This window comes from Meriones unguiculatus, chromosome 8 (assembly GCF_030254825.1).
Source record: "Meriones unguiculatus strain TT.TT164.6M chromosome 8, Bangor_MerUng_6.1, whole genome shotgun sequence".
NCBI classification, from domain to species: Eukaryota; Metazoa; Chordata; class Mammalia; order Rodentia; family Muridae; genus Meriones; species Meriones unguiculatus.
The window spans coordinates 59523452-59540280 of record NC_083356.1 but is presented as its reverse complement, the minus strand read 5'-3'; the positions used below and the strand labels follow the sequence as shown (position 1 = coordinate 59540280).

The window sequence follows — 16829 nt, the reverse complement described above, 5'->3', positions numbered from 1 at the left end:
TTTTGTGAATGTTGAGATTCTATTTATAATTGAATGTATTAATGAATAGTTTTAGCATCCTATAGCCAGTGAAAATGAAATTTTCTAAGGCCATTAGATAATTTTTAAAACATGGCAAGCTAAACAGACTTGGGTTCATGATATAGCTCCTTGGTGGAGTGGCGGTGAGACTCCATAGTCTTATATGCCTGAAGTGCTAGGTTGGATCTCTAGTCCCACATAAATGGGACATGGTGGCTCACGCCTGTAATTCTTGCACCTGGAAGATGGAGGCAAGACAAAGTTCAAGGTCATTTTCATTTACATGAGATCCTGTCTCAAAACAGTTAAGCAAAGAAAAAAGCCGACGGATTTGTTTAAATGGTCACACATAGAAAGAGCCCAGTGATGACAACATTTAGACCTAACTTGAAGAGAAAAACATATAAAAGTCTATTTGGTTAAATAAGATAGTATTCATGTGGGCAGATCCTAGTTAATAATAAATTATAAATAATGCCCTTGCTCTATGTAGCAGTTAAAAATATCAAATCTGAGAATAAGTATTTCTTCCAATAGAAGCTCTAACAGTGCCCTGGTTAGCAAGCATGCTAAGAAGGACACATGGCATGTCTAATTTTCTACTTCTCTTCTTGGTGTTATTCAGCAATGGAGACCACAAAAGGAAAACAGACATTTTAAAGCTTTCTTTGTTTCTTTCTTTGATCCTTTGGTTTTTTTTTTGTTTTTGTTTTTTTTTTTTTTTTTTTTTTTTTTTTGTTTACTGTGCTTGTAAATGTTCACATGGAATCAGTTCTCTCCTTCTCCCACCTGGGGCTGAACTCAGGTCTTTAGCCTTAGAGCAAAGCACCTTTATCCACTAAGCCATCTCAACAGCCTCCATTTTAAAATATTTTAATCCAGTCTTGGCTCCTGTTTAAGGCAAAATTCGTATTGAAATTATGAGAAATGGTTAATAATAAACTTAGAGCATAATGCCATGGTTAATACAGAGCAAAATAAGTCAGAGATGCACAGCAGTGTTATTATATTTCCAGTATTCAAAACACAATCACGGGGCTGGAGACATGGCTCACTGGGTTAGAGGACACCTGTTTGGTTTCCAGAATCCACAGGTTGACTTGCAACCACATGAAACTCTAGTTACAGTATTCCTATTTAACAATCTTATGGCCAGCATGAACTAGTTTCCTGGTAGTCACCTACTTGCATCTGAATTTCAGAACACTAAGCCACAGCTGTCATATGGAAAAGTACTTCAGAGTGTACCCTATTTCCTGGGCCTGCTGATGGGGCAAATCTTCTGTTACTCCCTTAAAGAACGTTCACTCCCTTTAATCAGAGTACTTATTTGGCCTGAACCCATTGGGGAGGGGGAGGGGCTTAAAAGAAGATGCATCAAGACACTAACCACTTTCTCTGAAGTCATTCTATCCCAGCATGTTTCCTGTCTGTAATTTTAAGGGCATGTGTGAAGGGCATGCTAGGAACATAGACTATGTGATGTTTCCCACCCTCACGTGTAAGACGTGGACACGCTTGTCTACCGCTTCCCTTCAAAGTTAAGACAATGTGCTGTTTCTCTGGCATCTATAATTCTATGACAATAGTTATGCTATATAAAATGTTTACCCTTTATTTACCACTCTAGCTGTCAGAGTGTGTCTTGTGCAGTAGCCAACTTTATCCAGATCGTCAGGCAGTTTATACTCTGCAGGTTAAGAAGGTCACATGAGTAGAGTACATAGTCACAAGGACAAGCCAGCTGTGGCAATAGTGTGTTTTCCATAAGGACATAACAACAGCTGAAGTAATCGCACCCTTAGCTGCTATATCTGGGAAAGGCACAAAAACACATTACTAGAACAACTCCGGTGTTTTGAAGATACTGAGGCCCCAAAACTGTTGTCTTATTTTCTTGGAGTTTTCTTACAAACTCAGAATTCTCACAGGACTACAGTTTTAGATTGTTTCAACAACCATTAACTAGATTTTTATTTGGAGGGGTTTGTTTGTCTTTTCCCAGAAAAAGACAAGTTGAAGTTAGTTGTGTTGAAAAGTATAATTTCTATAAATAAAAAATTAATTAAAAGTATAATTTTCTCATTAAATGTAAGGACTTCCAAAATGAACACTTTAACTTCTGAGTGAACATAGAGTGCACAAGGCCGCCCCTCCCCACTGCCAAGAACTCAACCTGTAAGACTGATAGATCAAAGTACAAAGTACATAGACTAGATTCTCTTAAAGTAGTTTAAGCATCTTGAAGTCAGGACTGCAAAGATTTCCAGGAAAGGGGGCAGATCAAATGCAACTTGAAAGATTCCACTCTTTTTTATATTTAGTAGTTACAAGAATTTTGCTAACGTAGGAGAGAGAGTCCAAAAAAAAATTAACCATAGATGTGGACCCTACCAACAAAATAATGGAGTTGAACAGCAAACCTAAAAATTTAAGACTGGTGGGGAAAATTGAGAAAGATTAACTCCACAGAAAAGAACTGGAAAAAAAAATGGTGGGATTAGTGGGATTAAAAGTCTTTCTTTAAAAGACCTAAAGGTACTGATGTTTATTTACAGATCTCTTAGGTAGCAATTCACCATAATGTTGACAGTAAATACTATAGTCTACAAGCACTGAGGGTCGCTGTCAATAGTTTTTGTTATTGGCCTATTTCTTTATTTGATTTATATATAATGGATTAGTTAAATGATGTAAAAGCATATAAAGAATAATAAAAATGTACATCCATCAACCAGCTTAAAAAAGTGAAGCTTTGCAAAAATAGTTGAAGGCCCCTGGTATCTCTCATTAATCTTTCTCTTCCTTGTACCTGCACATCTCCCGGTGTAAAGGTTACCATCATCTTGAATTTTAGTATTCTGAAAAATATCTTTATACCTATGTCCTACCTATGACAAGTGTGGTTCATATGACAAGACACATTTAGTTTCCTCTTGAACAGAAAAGCCACTCAAGGAAAGAGACATCTGGTATGAGAACACTAACAAAGCTAAGAACATATAAATAAATAAATAAATAAATAAATAAATAAATGCCTTGAAGTAACAGAAAATATGCAAAAAGAAAGAACATCTGTTTGTTCGTTTGTTTAAAAAATAAAACACATTCTTAACAGTCTCAAAAGAATAAAGTATAGTGTAGGCATGAAACCAAAATAGGGTAAGTCAGATAGACAAGTTCAGATATCAAAAAGGGAAAAACTCTAAGAAATTAAATCTGTAATTGCAGAAATTAAAAACACAGCAAATATTGGTTGGATTTTGATGGTGTTTTTCTTATTTTAATCTATTCACTTTGCATCCCAGCTGTAGCTCCCTGCCTCATCCCCTTCCAATCCCGCCCTTCCTCCCATGCCCCTCCCACAGTCCACTGATAGGAGAGGTCCTCCTCCCCTTCCATCTGACACTAGCCTATCAGGTCTCATCAGGACTGTCTGCATCATCTTCCTCTGTGGCCTGATAAGGCTCCCTCCTCTCCCCTGCACAGGGGTAGGTAATCAAAGAGCCAGCCACTGAGTTCATGTCAGAGACAGCCTCTATTCCCCTTACTAGGGAACCCACTTGGAAACTAAGCTGCCATGAGCTATACAGGAGTTCTAGGTTATCTCCATGAATGGACCTTAATTGGAGTATCAGTCTCAGAAAAGAACCTTGAGCCCAGACTTTTTGGTTCTGTTTCTATCCTTGAGGAGCTCCTGTCCTCTCCAGGTCTTTTTATCTCCCCCTTTCATAAGATTCCCTGCACTCTGCCCAAAGTTTGGGTATGAGATACAACAAGGACATTTGCTCAACCATGTTCATAGCAGCTTATTTGTAATAGCCAAAATCTGGAAACAATCCAAATGTCACTCAACTGAGGAACTGATACAGAAATTGTGGTACAATTTGCACAATGGTATACTACTCAGCAATTAAAAACAAGGAAATCATGAAATTTGCAGGAAAATGGTGGGAACTAGAAAAGATCATCCCAGAAACAGAAAGACACATTTATACTCATATACTCACTTATAGTTGATATTGGATATAAAATATAGGATAACTGTACTAAAATCTGTACACCTAAAGAAGCTAAGCAAGAAGGAAGACTCTGGGTAAGATGCTCAATCCTCATTTAGAAAGGCAAACGGGATAGACATTGGAAGATGGAGAAAACAGGGACCAGGACAGGAGCCTATCACAGAGAGCCTCTGAAAGACTTGATGGTATTTTTTTAAGACAGGACAAAAGAATAGAAGTATTGAAAACAAGATAGAAAAAAAACGAGATGAGAGTACTAGTCAGGAAATTGCATCATTCAAAGAAATGATTCAGAAAGAAATCGCAGAAAAGAGAAAGCTGAACCATCAAAGAAGTAAAACAAGAAAAAACTGTGCAAAACTGAAGGACACCGTGTTTCCAAATTCTAATAACCCAACATCAAGAATCATGACTAGGCTGGGCACAGTGACACAGTCCTGTAATCTCAGTACTTGGGGAGGCAGAGGCAGGTGGATTTCTGTGAGAGGCCAGCCTGGTTTACAAAGTGTGTCCAGGACAGCCAAGGCGAAACAGAGAAACCCTGACCAAAACAAACAAACAAACAAACAATCAGAACTAAAGTAGCCTCACCTAGGTATGTTATCAAGAAGCATTCTAATATTAGTGCTAAAGACTAAATCTTCAGTTTTGATAAAAACGTATGTTTAATGAGTCAATAGTCACAATAATAAAGGCACTTTTTTTCAGCAGTACTATAAACTTGGAAATAATAGAGCATGTCTTTGAATTGGAATGGCAATTATCCTTAGCAAGCATTCTATTAAAACTGTAAATCAAATGTCAAGAAGTACCTAACCAATTTCAGATATGCACATTTAAAATTATTCCCCCATGCATATAATGTGTGGCTGTATGACAAAACAAGAGAGAAAAATATAAGGAATCACAGGAACCAGGGCTCATCAGGAAGAGGTGAAGGGGTTCATGTGCAGGACCATTTGAGTACATCATAGATAGAAGTCTTCCAGGTTAGAACAGCACAAAGTGAAGGATCAGAGGGGAGGCTATGGGGTATGTAAAAATGGAAGAAGGCCAAGTAACTGTCTCTCATAAGATGTTCAGTGGAACTTGTGATTTTCTTTAGTTCTTGTGGAACTAAAGATACAGCTGAGCATTAAAAGAAATAAAGCCTTATTAAATAATCATGTTTTTATAAGGCATGAAAGTAAAGGGAAAGGAGAGTAAGAAGAGAACAGAGTCATTAAAAGTGATCAAAGGACATTATGAGTCTATGGGAGTACACGATGAAATCACTTACTCTGTGTAATCAATATATGCTTCAAATGAAAAAGAACGAAAACATTTTGTGCTCCTGAACCACACTTGCACAGTACTAATTTTTTTTTGTTTCTGCACTTACTGTGCTTACTTTCTTGAGATTACAATTTTTTCATAGTCCCAGTTGAGTTTTCACAAAGATGGCACTGGTTAAATGAAATAAGACACAAAGCAAAAGCAAAAACATTAATGGGAAAAGGGGGCTGATAGGGAAGGGAGTGGTATTGCCAGACAAGGAGAGAGATTAAAAAGTGCAGGAGGAAATAACAGTCAGAATATATTAGATTAATGTAGGAGACTGTCACATGAAAAAATTAATTTTAAATAAGTTAAAAAGTTGTTCAGCTAAAGATATTGAATGAAAATGAATCTGTAGTTAATGATTTCCAGTATTGTGTTGGAGTTGGAATCAAAGTTTGGGCTTACAGGTTCTCATTCTAGAATAGGGTTCTCAATCCTACTTCTAGAAAATTCTATTCAAATCACAAGTTAGCAAGCCAAGTCTCTAATTTTAATGGACCCTTATAAACCTACTTATTTTGTTATAATTTAGTGTATCACGTTTTCTAAGTCTCTTTTGCTATAAACTCAAGACATTTTTATTTAATATGATTTATAATATATGCATTTTACCCAGCTCAAGTCTAACTTAATTGCCTAATTGAATTCAGTGTTCTATTTAAAATTTTATGATCCACCATCTCACCTGCTTTTTAGGAAATGAAACAAAAATTTTTTTTCATGGAGAAACACATCAGAAGGTAGAAAAATAAGTAACGATAGAAGAGATAGAGACATACACATAGCAAATATTTTAGTAAGTGGAGTGATGAATGCTATGAAGTAAGGGAGTGTCGAGCCAGGTGAAGGAGATGAGAAGGGTGAGACCAGACATACACCTGTTTCCTTTAACAGAGTCTGCCACATTGAGAAGATGGCAAAGGTAAGCTGACATTTAAAGAGACAGGGAAGTTATCAGGTACAAGCAAATGGAATCCAATGAAGAAGAGGAGCAGGTCATTGGGCTAGAGCAGGTAAGAATGACTCACTCAGAATAAAGTGGTCGTGGAGAGAGTGAATACATGTTGGGGGTGTGACAGTATAGCATATTAGAAGCTGTAACTCTGAATGACATGACTACAGTCCTTATTCTTAGTGAAATGAATGATTATTGATAACCAATGGTTATTACTGACTGGCAAAATCTGCCTCGCTCTTTGAAAGATTTTTTCTAATCGCAATGTGGAAACTAGACTATTAAAGTGAAAAGAGAGAGCATAGTTAGGAGTTATAGCTGAGATTCAATGATCATCATAGTTCAAAAAACACCACAGGTGGATACATTTTGTGTGTGCTTTAAAAGTAAACAAACAACTGATGGTTTTCTTGTGGGGTGTAATAGAGAGAAAGAGGAGGCAGAAGACAGAAAGGGGAGTGGAGTGTTCTTCAAGAGCAGTTTAACCATGAAGTCACTTTCATTCAATTCAGAAAAGTTTCTAACTTCTTTGTTGATTTCTGTCTTGGCTGATTTTTCATTCAGTGGTGAGTTGTTCAATTCCCATAAGTTTGTAAACATCTGTTGTTGATGATATTTATCTTTAATTTATGGTGGCCCGGTAGGATGCAGGGTGTTGTGGTGTTGTTTCAATTTTCTTTTCTTTTTTTCTTTTTTTTTTTTTTTTTTTGAAACTTGCTTAGTGTCCAAGTATGTGATCAGTTTTAGGGATAGTTCCATGAGCTGTCCAGAAGAAAGTATTGTTTAGGCAAAATGTTCTATAGACGTCTGCTAGGACTATTTGACTGATGCTATTGTTTAACTCTAGCTTTTCTCTATTTAGGTTTCGTCTGCATGACATGTCTATTAGTGAGAGTGGTGTATTGAAGGCACCCTCTATCACTGAATGATTGTCATCGCTCATTTACTGTTAAAAGAAGCAGTTTCTTATAATGCCATGTGGCGTGAAGCTCCCTGTAAGAGCTCTGTATTGTCTCTGCACAATTCTAGGCAGATTACTTAATCTCCCACAGTTTTGTCTTCTCATATCTAACTCAGTATTGTAGTGAGTTACACAGTATGATGGTCTATCAGTTCCAATTTACTGCTTACTCTCCATTTCTGGAAAACAGAACAAAGCCAGAAACAAGAACTGTAGCTACAACCACAGACCAGTTCCTGCAAGTCCTGTAACTAACTGCTTACCTATTGGACAAAGGCAGCAGACAAGAATGGGTCGTCCTTGATCCCTGAACTAAAAGATTCCATTTAAACACTTCTCCAAAGGTATCAGTTCTTTGCTTATCTGACAAAAGATAATGACTTAATACAAAATGTAAATGCCATGTTACTCATTTAGTGGGAACCAGGGCCTTAGAAACTGCAGGTGCCTCTCTCTCAAGGCAGTGCTGCCATCTGCTGCTGGTGACACCATTTTCCTTGCATATCTAATGCTGTTTACAGAGGCACATCAAAGAGGAGACCAAAGCCCTGAAACTGAAAATATTGTCCTGGATGGAGGCAGGTTTTTGAGTCAAATACTGAAAGTCATTTGTTCATTTATTATCTTACCCTGCTCCTATTAAATTAAAAATCAGAGTGTTCATTTCATTCCCATTAACATGCAGAGCCAGTAAACATGGAAGAACATCAGTATAAATAACATTTATGGGACTCTCTGAGTGCTTAAAACTAAAGTTTTCAAGGCATTGGTATGGATTTAGTAAGGAGAGTAGAAAGGCAAAACCAAGAAAACTAAGAAATAGCAATGAAATTGAAAAAATCCGCCAGGCATTTGAATGTGCAGGAAACAGTAAGAACAAAGCCCCCAAGCAGTGAGTTTGGACTATGAAGAACAGAAAAATAAAAAGTCATGAGAAAAGCAAGCATGGGAAGGCAGGCATGTGCCTGCCTGTAATCCCAGCATTTGGGAGGAAGAGGCAGACAACAGGCAGTAATAAGTCATCATGTGTATGCACTGTGATTTTTTTTTTTTTTTTTTTTTGGTGCCTGGCCCTTTAAAGAACCCTATGCCCTTCAGTTCAGTTACCTCTTGGAATTCTGGGAGCAGGAGAGGCTCTAAAGGATCAGTGGAGGCTGAGAGAGATTGAGTAGGATTGCAGAGTAGGCAGTGGTGGGGTACAGCTAATAGGAGAATAAGATCAGAGAAGAAAGTTGGTGTAGGAAGAAAGAAGAGAGAACTGGGCTGGAGAGAAGAAAAGAGATTGAGCTAAGTGAAAATAGGAGCCAGCTGGAAGAGAATTGGGCTAGCAGAGTGAGGAGAGAAGACACTTGGTGACAGTTGAGCCAGGAGAAGTTGAGCCTAGCCAACGAATATATTGTTAGGAGATAGTAAGAAGAACCAACGAAGAACCCACAAACAAGGTAGCTTAAGAAAAAAATAAAGACAAAAAGCTACAATCATGAATTAAAACAGTACATTTGAGACGGTTTTGGGATACAGGAGACACTATCTCGCCTTCTGTCCCCCAGAAAGGAGAGGCAGGAGCATGCAGGATGGCTGAAATCCTGGAAAGGAGAAAGGAAGCCATTGAAGGACTTTTAGCCAGAGGAGTGACATAATTTATGATTATAGGGAGCTTACTAGACAAGTTGAGAAGAACATAAAATGTAACATGGGGCAACTGGTAATTTAACCCACCAAGACCCCTGGAAGTGTACCGTCCCTAACCCCTAGAGAGCCCTCACCAGAGCATGCAACCTAGTTCACATTTGATGTCCTTGGGCTTCTCACTGTCACTCTGAGAGTTATCCAAGTACTAACTATGGAAACCATCTGATGATAGAAAAACAAAAACCTCCTGTAATTGCATGTCATACCATCCAGCTTATGTGGGGCTGCTCACTTTTCTTCCTGTTGTAACCTGTTGTAAGCAGGTGAAATTGAATTTGTAGCTATGTCAGTCACCATGTCTTTAGCCTGGTCCTTGCAAAGTCTAGACTTCACATTATGTACTTAGCAATAGAGTTCTTTTGATATCTCTTTTTTAGAAAATTACGAAGAATAACTCATGTTTCTAAATGGGAAACTGCTTTATACTCAAACTTTCTTCCTAGCTGTAGAATGCTTTGAAAAGATTCTGTTTTTTTTTTTTTTTTTTTCTTTTTCTTTAGTTAAAAGTATTCTTTTTGAGGCTGCAGAGATGACTCACCAGTTAAGAGTGCTGGCTGGGGTGCTGACTCCCAGCATCTGTGTGGCAGCTCACAACCATCTGAAACTCCAGTTTCTGGAGATCTGGTGCTCTCTTCAGGCCTCTGCAGGCACCCAGCATAGACACTGTGCACAGACATACATACAGCCAAAGCCCCATACACATAAATAAGTTAAAAAAAAATCTCCTTGCCAAAACTTTAAGGAATTTGTTATAAAATCTTTTAGCCACTTTGTATCAGTTTGTTTACGACTTAAAGAGAGAACATGGACTATCAGAACTGAGTTGGAAGGTCAGATAATCCTTGGGCTTGTTCCTTTGATTTGTAGATTCAAGTGACAACAGGGTAATGAGAACCAATTTTTTTCCATTAAGTGAAGTTGTGTATGGTATGTGGATCAAAAGAAGACATGTTTAGCTATTGGTAACAGAGACCCAAATATAGTGCTTAAAGAATAAATAAGCTCTGTGCTCATGTAAATTCATCAGAGATAACCAGCTCAGATTCTACAAAGTTATCATCCTCCTTTTTTTTTTTTTTTCTACGCTATGTCCGTCTTTGAGAAGGGTATGGGGCTAGTGCTCCAGCCACTGTGTTTTCCGTCTACCTCACCTGAACACCTTTCCAGACTACTGTATTCTAGTGTCCCTGGAGTCCCCAGTTATCTTTAGAACATTAATTGTTTTACCTGCTGTGAGCCCATTACAAAGGTAGTTGGCCAAGGCTGTTTGGGGGAAAAAAAAATCCAACCTAAACTCTGCTTGATAAGCTTAGCTCCCCGGGGAGGTTGTATCCACCAAGAGGAGTGTCTCCTTTTGTTTACTTTGTATACAGGTATCATAGAGTACTGGCCTCAGAATGGCAATGGGTTGTAGAGTAAATTGGTTTAAAATTAAATCCACTTGCAAAAGAGCACCCCATATTAAGACCGTATTTATCCAACACTTCCATCTCCTGAGCATCTAATTACTTTCTCAGTATGATCATTCTCTCTCTGAAATATCACAACTACCTCCTCAGGTCTTTAACTCCTCTCACTGGGGCTTTGAAATGCCTCTTGCTTCTCTTGTTCCTCTGTTTCCATTTGTTTACCTGCCATTGCTAAAGCATAGCTCTGAACTGTTGAGAACACTTCAGCTTAAGGACTTTGGAGTCATCAAGGGACCTGACACTTGCTCTACAGTTAGTAACCTAGCCACCATAGGGACACTGACTTTTTGGCCTTTAGTTCTTACTTGCAAAAGAGAGGCAATGCTAAGCCATCTTTTGTGGGCCTCTCAAATAAAATTGACACAAAGTGCTGAATGACTGTTAGCTGTTTTTTAGAATTATCATTATTTTATACTGAAAATCACTTGTGAGAGGTACACTGAATTAAAAGCAGAATTCACAGCTTGGCCTATAGTGTTTCCCACATCATGGACCCATTCTACAAATAAAGCCTTCTTGTGTATTCTGTGCATCTGGATTAATAGATATAAACTCTAGCAATACTGAAACCTGTGACATTTTCTCAACATATCTTGTGTTCACCTGCCTTGCTTCTTGTTTTGAGTGTTAGATTCTATTCAGAATTGTTTTTATTGCCTCCTTTCCATTGCAGCATACTTTTTAAGAATTATTTGCACCATTAGCATGTCCATGCTTTAGTATTGTCTCTTTAGTATTTAGTATTTGACTCTTTACAGAGGCATCAGACCAAGCCTGTTTGTGGGAGAAATCCAATCTAAAGTCAGCTCCCCAGGCTGAGACCCCTAGTAGAGACTGGACCCACCAAGAGAAGTGTCCATTTTTGCTTACTTTGCATAAAGGTATCATTGAGTGGTAGGCTCAGAATGACAGTAAATCACATATCAGTTCACATTACTTGATTCTCATTAATTAACCCGATTTGCAGAATTAAGATCAAAGTTCAAGGTATATGGTTTCTTTGGACATTTACCATGTCTATATGCAGATAGTAACTAATGGATTATGGCATCTTACCAAATCCCAGTGAGTAGGTACTGTATCTCAGGTAGCTTAATGGCTTGTGTGAAGAGGTAAACCAATTTTTAGATGATGTGTCTGCTTCCAGATCAAACTGGAGCAAGCCAAATTAGAAACTTCTATTATGGTTTCTTATGGCATAGTCTCAGGCAGGGTCATAGAATACCCAAGGGAAATAAAACACAGGTGTTTGCTAGAGTGTGCCTTAACTTTTTTTCCCTTCCAACTGGCAGTTTAAGGAGCTACAGCTCTGGCTGCTGTGAGGACTGATTTTTTTTTCTCCAAGTAAGTAAAGGTTGCAATGGCATGTCAACATCAATATTTCTGTGAGAGCTCCTTGTCTTCCTTGACTCTTTGTTGCATGCCAAGGCCTACGTGTATAGATCAGAGAACACTCATGGGAATCTGTTCTCTCCTTTTACCGTTCAGAGTACCAGGCTTGGCAACAGATACCTCTACCCTTTGAACCATCCCACTGGCCCTTATCTTCTTTTAAATGGATTCATATCAAACTCATTTATCATGTTTCAGCTTGTGATTTGTAAAGATAGTATTAAAACCAAAAAAGCCAAGGATTGTGCTCTGTGTTGCACACGAGAATGGAGGGATGATGTAAGAATACCATAGAAGCCTTAGAAACACTTTGCACACTCAACGTCTCTCTTCAGCACCTGACCGGGTGAATTTATTTAAAAACACTAATGTTCAGTTGAGAAGCAGAGCTTCTGCCTGGAGACCTCTGATCTTCCCTTATGTCTTTCTGCCTTTGCTCTCAATGTGCTCAGACCCTCTCTTCTGAGAACAAGTTCAGTTGAAATAGCAAAAATGGTTGGCACCTGAATAAACAAAAGGTGATTGCCAACAGTCATATGAAGCATGGGATTTGGAGCCCCAGGAGACTTGTGAACCTGACTAGTAACAATTTTGCTTATACTCAGAGCTGATCTGTGGACACTGAGAGAGAGATTACTAATGAAAAACTTGGTTTTTCTGCCATTCAAAGGTGATCCATACTTTCCATACACATTTTTCCATACTCCCAGTGCAAGTGCAGACATGGCAGACAATGGTTAGACAGAGATGCTGGAACTAGGAAACTTCTGCCTGACCAGACAGGCAGCACATGTTAACTCTGGTGAGAAATGCCTGCCTATTGTTGCCAAATATTTCAGCAGAATTTCACATTGTGGTTTAGATAAAAAGCCTCTCGTTCTTCATATGTTGTCAAATTAATTCAAAGATATTTCAAAGCTCATAGAAAAATATACTCCCCTTTGTGCAGGCAAGATGTGGACTGATGGTCACCAGGTTGCTACTCTTGGTTTAAAATTAGTTTAGAGACTGAACGCTTGCTGCCCTTGTGAAAGAACCAAGGTTCTTAGCACCATGTCAGGTGGCTCCCAATTGTCTGTCACTCCAGTTCCAGGAAATCCTAACTCCTCAAGTTCCCATAGGCAGCTGCAGACACACATCAGACACATATAGGTAAGTACAGTCACATGCACACTTAAATTTTTTTTAAATATTTAAAAATAAAGCTAGTTTGGACAGCTAGTTTTCTGCCTCATTAACTACTCAGGAGTTGCTGCATTTGCTGTGCAAACAAGGAGCCTCATCTCAAGAATGGTCAGAACTATAGCTCAGGAGGAATGAAAAACAAGCAAGAAAGGTAACATTTGTCTTGTTCTTAAGATTGCATTTAAAAGCATGCAGTAATGGTGGAAAATGACATGTCCTCCTTGCTTGTAAATGAACTCACAGGCATGATAGAAGTGAGGCATAGCCAATAAAGGTGGTAAATAAAACTGCTAGAGCAGCAGTCATGTTCCTGTAACCTGATGGAATTGAAATTCAGTACACTTGAGTGTTTCTGGAAATATATGACTAGAGCTTCTTAAAGACTCCAGTGCAAGGAGACTAGTAAATAGGAAGCCTTGTAAAAGAAAGTGTGGGTCAAGGCCTTATGCCTGGAAAAACTGCACTCTAAAGGTTTCTGCTTCCTGATTTGTAACTTTCTTTTTCTCTTTCTTTCTCTCTCTCTCTCTCTCTCTCTCTCTCTCATTCATTCATTTTGTATTTGAACCAGGGCTGTACCACTGATATATGCCCCTGACCTCTACTTTGTTTTTGTTGTTGTTGTTATTTTGGTTTTTGGTTTTTCTGGTTTTTTAATTTTTGTTTGTTAGTTGGTAGTTTTTGTTGTTTGTTTGTTTTTGTGACAGGGTTTCTTTGTGAAGCTCTGGCTGTCCTGTAATTCTCTCTGTAGTCCAGGCTGGCCTCAAACTCAGAGATCCACCTGCCTCTGCCTCCTAAGTGCTGGGATATAAAGGCGTGTGCCACTACCGTCTGGCTCACTGATCTTTATGTTGTAATTTCAACTTGCTGTATGTCATTTTAAAACTGTAAGTTCCGAATAGCTCACCAGAGGTCTTTGCTTCCATTCATTAGGTTCATCCGGTTCTTTACTGAATACCCTCTAGCCCCATGTGTGCCTCCAGGTACTTGAGAACCATCATGAAAAATATCATGCAGTGTTCTGCCCAAGAGAGACTTAAATTCCAGAATAAGTAACAGTTTTCATGGTATGTCAAAAGGACACTATAACATGTAATAATAACACATGCTACAGGGCTAAAGACAGGGTGTGTACACTATATGTTTAAATAGGGAGACCACGATGGGCTCCGGGACCTCCAAGTAATGAACAAAGCAATGGCAGGTAGTTTTGTTGTTTCCCCTTGCATTTTCTATTTGGTGGAATAAGTGTTTCTTTCCCTTTATCAAATCAATGTAAATTAATATGTGAAGAACTAGTATACTATGTATGCTTATGGAATAACTCTCTTCTCCTCACCTCCTTCTCTTTGGCTTTTATGGCACAAGGTATCTCCCTCTGTACCTCAAAATGGCTTACAATTTTGTGTAACCCAGGCTTGCCCCAAACTCATAATCAGTCCTTTTGCTTCAGCCTTCTGAGGGCTCTGATTGCAGGCTTGAGCCATACATACCTGTCTCATGTTTAAAGCAAAGAGAGCAAGTGCTGTAACTAGAATGTGTTCATCTCCTGAAACTCATGTAACCCTAACCTCCAAGGTTCTTTGTTAAGAGCCTTTGTGACTAAGATAGATCATGAGAACAAAGCATTCATGATTCATATTCTCATGAGAGGCACTAGAGAGATGCCCCCTTTTTCTTCCCATGTTAGGTTAGAATGGCACATGGCTATCTAGGAAAAAGCAGCTCCTTATTGCATGAAATTTAAGCCTGTAGCTTGATCCTGTAAAATATTAGAAGGAAATTAATTTTTTAAATAATTCACCCAGTTTGTGGTATTTGGTTGTTATAACCTGAAAATAAAGGAAGACAATCTAACATCAGTAGTAGTTCAGTTGTAGTTCCTATAAAATTTTACTGTATACAAAAAAAAATCAATAGATTTGTCTTAATTACCCATTGCCAGTTGAACTTATTGCCTCCCTCTGATTCCCTAATTTGTAAATCACATGATCCACAAGGTCCCTCCTGACTTAGTCTCTACTCACCATTCTGAATCTTCACATCTTCATTGTCTACACTGAACCATATCAGGCTAATACCTTTTCTTATTTTTTAAGCTCTCTTTCTTGCATCAGGACCTTTAGAGATGCTTCTTGTTTCCTCCAGCTATCCTCTAAAGATTACCTTAGTCTCATGACTTGGGTCTCTTCCCTCTGATGAGCCTTCCCAGGTTAGACTAACTGTGAAATCAGTGACCCCACATACTTTTCCCCCTGCACCCTAGTCCAGTCTCCATCATAGCATAGGCTTCTCCTTTAGTGCATGCTTGTTTCCTTATTTGTGAGCTGCCTGAGGGCACAGCTGCTGTCTGCATCTCTAATAATTTAGTGCTTGGTTTAGGACTCCTACGAGGTTTCAACAGACTAACTAACAAACTGATTAATTCTTTGTCCAGACAACTGAAAAGCTGTAGTGCTAAACTTGACCATAGTATATCTCCTATGTCCTTCTTTCTTCTGTAGCATATGTGTTTTCTGGTTGTTAGGATCTGTCTTGACAGTTTCCCTTTATCATCCCCTAATATGACAACATTATTCATGTTTTTGAATTTTTTCCTTACCCTTCAAGATGATAGCTTAGTGCCTTTAGTCAGGACTCTTCTGTTGAAGTGTCTCCTACAGATACATTTCTGGTCACCCTCCTCATCACCGTTCTGCCACTGCAGAATAGATGGCAGCTCCTCTTCTCTTCCTCTTGGCCTCTTTGGCATTGTTCCAGTTTGGGCCAATACTGCTGTCTGGCAGTTTCCATGTCCTGCTGTCCTGTCTTCACTCACAAAAAAAAAAAAAAAAAAAAAAAAAATCAGTCTGTTCAGTGAGCTCTGACTCAGTCCTTCAGAACTGCCTGTCCTTTTGCCTTCTCTTGCTAAGCACGCATGCTTTATAATGAGGGAAAGTGCCCACAGATCTCTTCATGCATCTGGAGAATCAAGACTTTGTTGACAGAACAATTAACAATAAGCATCATTAATTCAAAGGGAGATATTGTGGGAATCGACCATATATGTCAAATGAAAAGGAAAAAAACAAGAAAGAAACAGAATGCTGAGAATTCCTCTTAATCACCCCCCCTAAAGATAATAGTAGCAGATTGATGGGGAGAAATAATAGTCAATGTTGCAATTTTATTTTTATTTTTTAAATCCATTTTTGAAGTGTTAGAGACCAATCTTAAGGCTTTGAACATGCAAGGGAAGGCTTCCACCACTGTGCAGTAACTCCGGCCCTTGACTGTTAATGCCCAAGGGTTTCTCAACACTTTTTTAGTCAAACTTTCTATCCAAACACAGTGCTTCATTTGTCTCTCACAAGCTCTTAGAGCTTCTCTTGTAGATGAGGTTTGAAAGACTTAGAAAGTTCCAGTGATCTTCCCAGTCTAGGATGACACAGATGTTACAGGACAAGGACCTTAGACTAGAGCTTCTTCTGCTCATTGTTCCATGACTCACCCTTTGTTGGCTATACTTTCAATGCCCTTCCACCACCTTCTCTCTGTTTTAATATAGGGACTTGTCCATTGACAAGAGTCTATCAGACAGAATTTCTTCATCCACTAGAAAACTCTCAGTTGACCTATAGTGCAAAAATGGAGAATTCCAGTGATTATTTTAGGTCTTTTTTTTTTCTTTCTGTGTATGGTTTTAACTACTTGGCATGTAGTCAAGGAAAGAGTGAAAGTGGAGTTTATTTTGCAAGTATAAACAATATGCAAAAATATTCACTCCAAACATACATACAGTTTATACCAAAGAAAAAGATTAATATAAATGATTG

At 38.5% G+C, this 16829-nt stretch overlaps 1 protein-coding gene and 1 long non-coding RNA gene across 11 annotated transcripts in view; one reads left to right on the top strand and one right to left on the bottom strand.

The window, feature by feature from the left end:
* Nucleotides 1-15737, bottom strand: part of LOC132655831 (uncharacterized) — a 63015-nt gene extending 47278 nt beyond the window's left edge. For both annotated transcript variants that reach the window (XR_009593710.1, XR_009593711.1), the window contains exon 1: nucleotides 15617-15737. This is a non-coding gene — a long non-coding RNA (uncharacterized LOC132655831). The remainder of the gene's footprint in view (nucleotides 1-15616) is intronic.
* Oxr1 (oxidation resistance 1) overlaps nucleotides 1-16829 on the top strand; it is a 423086-nt gene that overhangs the window by 274362 nt on the left and 131895 nt on the right. The gene's annotated exons all lie outside the window — the stretch shown is intronic.